This window comes from Lagopus muta, chromosome 1 (genome assembly GCF_023343835.1).
Source record: "Lagopus muta isolate bLagMut1 chromosome 1, bLagMut1 primary, whole genome shotgun sequence".
In the NCBI taxonomy this organism is placed as follows: domain Eukaryota; kingdom Metazoa; phylum Chordata; class Aves; order Galliformes; family Phasianidae; genus Lagopus; species Lagopus muta.
In genome coordinates, this window is record NC_064433.1 from 148,824,760 (window position 1) to 148,831,618 (window position 6,859).

Genomic DNA, 6,859 nt, shown 5'->3' on the forward strand with positions numbered 1-6,859 from the left:
TTAGCTTTTCCTCAGATGGGAGATTCACACCATTCATTATATCAGGGTGACTGTACTCTGTGGTAGTCTGTAAAAGTGCAAGAAGTTTTGCAGTATCCAGGAATCACAAAAATATGTCACATCATCCATTTTCCTATCATCTGTTCCTGTTGGACCATCATGTATTAAATGTTTGTATAACAAGGTAAGAGCAGGTCTGTCTGTTTTCTTTCCTCATAGTAACATCCTAAGACTGTTCTTTTCCAGATATGAAGAAAATGTATATTGCTATAAAAAAAAGAATTTGGCTTTATATGATTATTCTTCAGCTGAGGAATATCAATATTAGCTGACATAAATAAAATCAGAACACAAGGAAAGTAGTATATTTGAAAAGGAAGAGGATGAAATATCTATTTGTAAAAGTTCCTTGGAATGTATTCACTACAGCAATTAGAAAAGTTACCTAATATTATTACTGTTTCCGGAAACTTGGAAAATTTATTCAGATTTTTTTTTTTTTTAAGCCATGTTCTGATATTTATTTTCTCCAATGGTAGATAAAATAAAGTGGTTTCATACCTTTCACTTAGTTAGAATAATGGAGGCTGGAAGAAAAGCTGGAAACTTGACAGTCTGCAGCAAAATGAATCCATTTTTCTCTTCTCAGCATGATCTGTGCAAAAGCACAAACTGTTTGCAAAAGTAGTGCTTTATCAAGCACACTGGTGTACTTGACAGGTATGTCACAGTGTCATAGTTGCTAGGGTACTTCCAGATAACCAACACTACTATTTTCCCTCTTATATTTGGGAGAAGAAAATATACAAATAGCAATGTGGACCTAATCCCCAAATAAAATGAAAACAAAAACAAACAAACAAAACAACAAAACAAAACAAACAAAAGCAGCAACAAAAAAAAGCTGCATATGTGCACTTATTTTATTTTGGCTTTTCTATTTAACCTCATGAAAGTCAAATGCATTTCCTTTTATTTCTTCTACATTTTTTTTTCTCATAAGCTTTTTATATCAATACTGAATATATTAACTACAGTAATGCCTTTTCAAGCTTCTGAGCAAAAAAAAAAAAGCAACACTCCACAAAAACACTTCCTATCAGAAAACTGAATTTGCATGTAAAGCAGTGCATTTGCCTATCCAGTACTTTTACACATTCTTCTCCATTAGAATGACATATCTTCTCTAAACAAATTCTAAAATGAAAATAAGTCTGTGCTTTTTGTCTGTGATGTGTCAAAGCTACAGGATTTGCATGTGAACTTTCTTCACCTGTAGTTATTGTTTCTCAATTTGGAACCTGAGGATCAGGTTCTGTCCCCTCTCTTCATGACAAAGAAGTTCCCAGTATAACCTCTAGTAGTAGCAGATCTTTATATAATATGCTGATTACATATGCAGAGATTGCTAATTACATAGTATTCTAAACTGAGAAGTTATGTATGACTGAAAGGGCCATCTATCTTACCAAGGTCCTGGTATCTGAATATAAAATGTATATTTACTGCAACAAAAACCATCATTTCAGAAGGTTTAGACTTAGAGACAAGTGAAAAAAAGGACACTTGAGTCTCAAAATTGTCATCAGAAGGAATTCTGTATTCTGGGATGCAGTTTTCTAGAGCCATACAGCTTATCAGCCACACCAGAACAATCTGTAAGTTTCATGCAGATACACTGAAACCATTACCAGTACTTCTCTTAATTCAAAAGATTAGCTGATAACTTTGCTGAAGACAGAATTCTTCTATTCTCTTGTGATGCCCCAGTACAGAATACCTCAATTTCCATTATGGACAAATACTTCTCAGACACAAATAGCTCTCTAGCAGTAAAATTGAAACCTACTCCTTGGGGAAGTTTTAAATGTGTTCATTGCCTTCAGTTTTCTGTTCCTTTGGCACTTGATATTAGGTGCATCCTACTGGATTTGGGACAGGGAAGACCAATATATTACAGAGCCTGTTTGATAGTTCAAAAGATTTGTCCCTTCTTTATTTTCCAAAGTTTATGATATTCTTGGACTTGTTCCAGGTATTGGTATCAAATCCTTTTTCTTTTTTCTTTTTTCTTTTTTCTTTTTAAACTTAAAATATAAATGAGCTGTAGGTTAAGACAGTATGAGGAACTTACTTGCCATACTGAAAGGATATAGCATGACATTTTCTTTCCTGCACATCTCCTAGCAGTCAGCTTTGGCCTTTTGACACAACAGAATAAATTCTTAAGAGCGACAGTCTAATGGGAAGCAGATAACCTCAAGAAAAAAGTAAAACACCAGCTGCCGTTCAGCTCTATGAAAGCAAGATGTGATTAATTTTTTTTGTTGCTCTATCTACTTCAACAAGATGGTGTGCATATGTTCCTCTTGTTATTACTACAAGACTTTCTATAACTTAGTTCATGCTATAGAGTGATGGCATAGAGAAAAGAAGCAGCAACTTAATTTTTATATATCAAAGAGTGGTGTTACTATTATAATTTCAGCTGTTTACTTCTCATTTTGAGACAAATTATTTTAGGACGTATGATTTTAAAAAATCTTGCGATTGCAATTAATTAGCTAAAGAACTACAGATGAGTACATAATTAACTGTTCAAACAGAAAGAGATCTGGAGTAGTTTATATGTGCAGAAATCTGTCCTAGGGAACATTAGCACTGTTGTTCTCCTTTTTAAATAAACTATAACAGTTATTTTGTTAGCTCATGAAACTACTATTTTTAGTCCAAATTAAGAGCCATATAAGTATTCTTTTTGCATTTTTTAATTAAAAACCAATATAACACTTTCATAATTATGCATATTTAAGTTAAATACCTATTAGAAATATCCATACTAAGACATAATAAAAAGACCAATACAGCGAAATATAATCTGATACCCTTCTCTTTCCTCTGTGTAAAAGCAACACAGTGTACTGTGAAAAAAATGTGTATTTCCTGGGTAAGAAGAATGAACAGATAAATTATTTTTTATCTTAGTTATATTTACTTTTGGAGATGTGAAATATTTTGAATTTGTCCCTACGGTACAGTGTGACTGTTAGTTCATATGAGCTTGCAAATACATAAGAAATTCAGATTTAGAACAATGAAATGCATATATTTATTAACACAATGTAACTAATAGGCTACGTAAACATGTCCTTTTGTAAATAAAAAGATACTTGCACTTTTAAGAAGATACTGTGTGACAAATATCCTTTGAATATACCTTCAAAATGGGATCCCAAAGATTCTTTTACATCTTTAAGAAACATGTTAAATGTGAGACTCAGGCTGTCAGTGCTGAGCTTGTTCATGGTCACCTAGACAGTTTGGATGTTTAGATATTTGAAGGTCACTGAAAAACTTCAAAGACAAGATGCTGAAGAGAAAGAGTTAAATATTTTTTAGATGGCTCTTTTCATCATACCCAATTCAATATTCCATGGAATTAAATAATGATTTAAGGATGAATACAAAAGACTAATAAATCAGAAATGCAGCATATAGATGCCACTGTTCACAAATGGGAAATGAATCCATGAGATATCATGGAAAGAAGATTAAAATAGACTTCAACAGTCTTGTATTATGTAAGTGTCTTTAAGTACCTTATAACCTCAGAAAAAAATGATGGCTGAGAGGGGATTGTTGTGCATTGATCACTCATGCATACAGATTTTCTGAAGGCAAATGCTGGGGAGGACAGCTAACTGCTGCCATACATGATACTATGAAGGCTGAATCATGTTCAATAGATTCTAAGATAATTATGTGTTATAAGTTTAAAACTGTCACTGCTCTAAGCTCTGAAGTGTCATCTGACATCAACAGGACTTCTTGCAGACTCAGATTCCATGAAATGTTTTATTCATAAAAACCTCCACAGGAAAAAACCAGAAGCTTTATTATTTTCCTACTTAAAGACAGTAAAAAAATCTTATTCCTTCTGAACTTTGTTTCCTGTCTTGATATGAAGGCGTTAAAGCTAAGTAAATATCTATTTCAGATCTTGATTCTGCATAAATTTGTTAGAAGTCTATACTTTTGTCTGCAATGTTGTATGTATGTGTGTGTATTATACACACATACACACCTTACACTTGTAAGTGCAAAAACTTAAAGGTGTTGCTGCACCAAGTTTTTGACCATCCATAATGAGTTATGAGTAGATACGATCAGCTACAGCTCTCTAGGAGCAAATCAGATAATAATGTCACATAAGAGATTAGCAGCAGATGTAGCAAAGTTTTTTTGTTTTTTTGTTTGTTTGTTTGTTTACTTGCTTGTTTCCTAAAGGAAATTCCTAAGAATTATGATAGTTTAATATTATATTAATCTTCTAATTTAAACCTCTGAAAGGTAGTACAAACCTGGATACATCACTAACAAAACAATACTTAGCCAGAAGAGGAAAAACAAAATTCAAAATCAGAGATATTAAAGACAAATATGTGATAGACTATACAGAGAACAAAGTATCAGTACTTGAAATAATTTAATCTTCTTCCTTTAAAAATCTTATTTTATAATTTTTTTTTCTTTACCTGATCTTTGGGTTAAAACAATGCCCATGTTTTTTTGTCCTTTCTTGGAACTTCCTCATAGAATTGAGACCAAAGATTCACCGCAGTATTAACTGTGTGTACCTGTGCATTAGATCAACTATGTTCCTTACCTTGAAGTATTTCTTGCTTTGAAAAAACCCTTATATATATTATAAATATTGTCTTGATCCTGTTGTCATGATTTTATGCACCAGGTGATGATGCAGTCTCTATTCTGGAGTTTCCAAAACAGAAGTGATGGCTAATGTCCTAATAAATTTGATAGCATATATTTCTTTTATTTTGTTTGTTTTCTCTTTTAGGGTAAAAATCTCTAAATACAAATGAATGAAACAAGCTAGTGAAATTTTCAGCTTGATGGAAAGAATGTGTTTTCAATAAACACAGTATTTCATACATTGCCAAAAGTAACTTTTTAAAATTATTTTATTTTTCTATCAATAATGAAATACTTCAGTAAGTCAAACAGTTCTGCTCTGATTTATTTTGATATTATAAATCCCAAAGAAGTTGTAGGAGATAAGCATATGATATATTTCTGTTGAAAAAGTTTAATCACTGAACAGCATTTTTCATTGTATTTTTATATTTTCCCACCTAGCTTGACTGCTAGAAGGCCTGGTCACACAAAATAGGGGTTTGAAATATATTTTGCCATCTCACGGTCTGTATTATAGAAATCCTGCATTAGTTTCATTTACTAAGAAAAAGGGAAGAGAATAATTCACATTGGAATTTAGTTACATTCAGTTCAGACTTTTCTGCTAGTGGAACTGTGTGTGAAACGCAATAACTGATTTCCGTTGTGTAAGAGGATTATCATTTCTCATGAACTCATTAGAATGCAAATTACAAAGACAAGATGCCAGACTCTTACAGACTGCCAGGACTAAGAGCATCTGCAATAGTTGTTCTTGTATTAGTATCAGATGATTCCCCTGATGTGAAACAAAGACATGAAGCAGATGAATTGCAATATGTATTTAATGTTTACAGCGTATGTATACAATGTGCTTGTAAGTGAAAGAGCTAGGGCTGGATTCCCACAGTCTTAAACAGCTTTTAGTTTTGAATCAAAATTTTACACAGCAATTATTTTCTGACTAGTTTACAGAAAGTGCTATGGGTATAAGAGAAAGAAATATGGTAACTTTTGAGAAGTGTCTATTTTTTTAATTAGGAATTTGTAAAGTTAACGTCTTTATGAAGAGGTTGTCTATCCAGTACGTGAAAGAGTTCATAAGCAGGAGGAAAAACACCTTTCACATGGTCTGACAGTGATTAGGGAGGAATGGCTTTAAACTAGTAGAACAGAAATTTAGATTAGATATTAGGAGAAAGTTCTTTACTCAGAGTTGTAAGGCAGTGGAACAGGCTGCCCAGAGAAGCAGTGGATGTCCCATCCCTGGAGTTGCTCAAGGTCAGGTTCATGTTAAGTTTTTCATCTACTAGGATCCATAAATCCTTCTTAGCAGGGCTATTCTCAAGGAGTTATTCTGCCAGTTTGTATGCATATCTGGGATTACGTGTACCCAAGTGCAACATCTTGCACTTAGCCTTGTTGAACCTCTGGTTTTTCATGGGCCAGTCTTTCAAGCTTGTCAAGGTCTCTCTGGATGGCATCCTTTCATATTCTGTATCAACTTCACTACTCAGCTCTCAGCTTGGTGTCATTTGCTCTACAGAAATTTTGAATTCTGACTTCATTTTTTGCCAGGCCCATCCTCTTCAAGGCTACAAGCTCTACCTGGGCATGATCACTGCAGTCCAGGGTGCCTCCAATTTTAACCTCTTTCATGAGCTTGTTTGCATTGGTGAGTGCCAGGTCCAGAACTGCTTCTCCTCTGTTAGATTAGCCTAATATCTGGATCAGGAAGTTATAATCAACACACTCTAGGAGTCTTCAGGGTTGCTTGCAGCCTGCCGTAATGCTTTCCCAGCAGATATCCAGGTGGTTGAAATCCCCCATCAAGTTGAGAGTCTGTGAACAACACAGTTCCTACAGCAGCAGCAGCAGCAAGCAGGCCTCATCCACAGACTCCTCCTGATCAGATGGACTGCAATAGACCCTGATATCCTTTATTGATATGGTCCTGGATTTTCACCCACAGTTTCTCAACCTGATTGTCACTGCTTCTCAGAGCCAGCTCTTCAGACTCTATCCATCTTTTAACGTAGAGGGCAACTCTCCCACCCCTCCTTGCCTGCCTATCCCTTCTGAAAAACTTGTAGCCCTTGATAGTTGTGCTTCAGTAATTCTCAGACCCTTTTCTGTCACATCTAGTTTAAAGCTGGGTAATCAA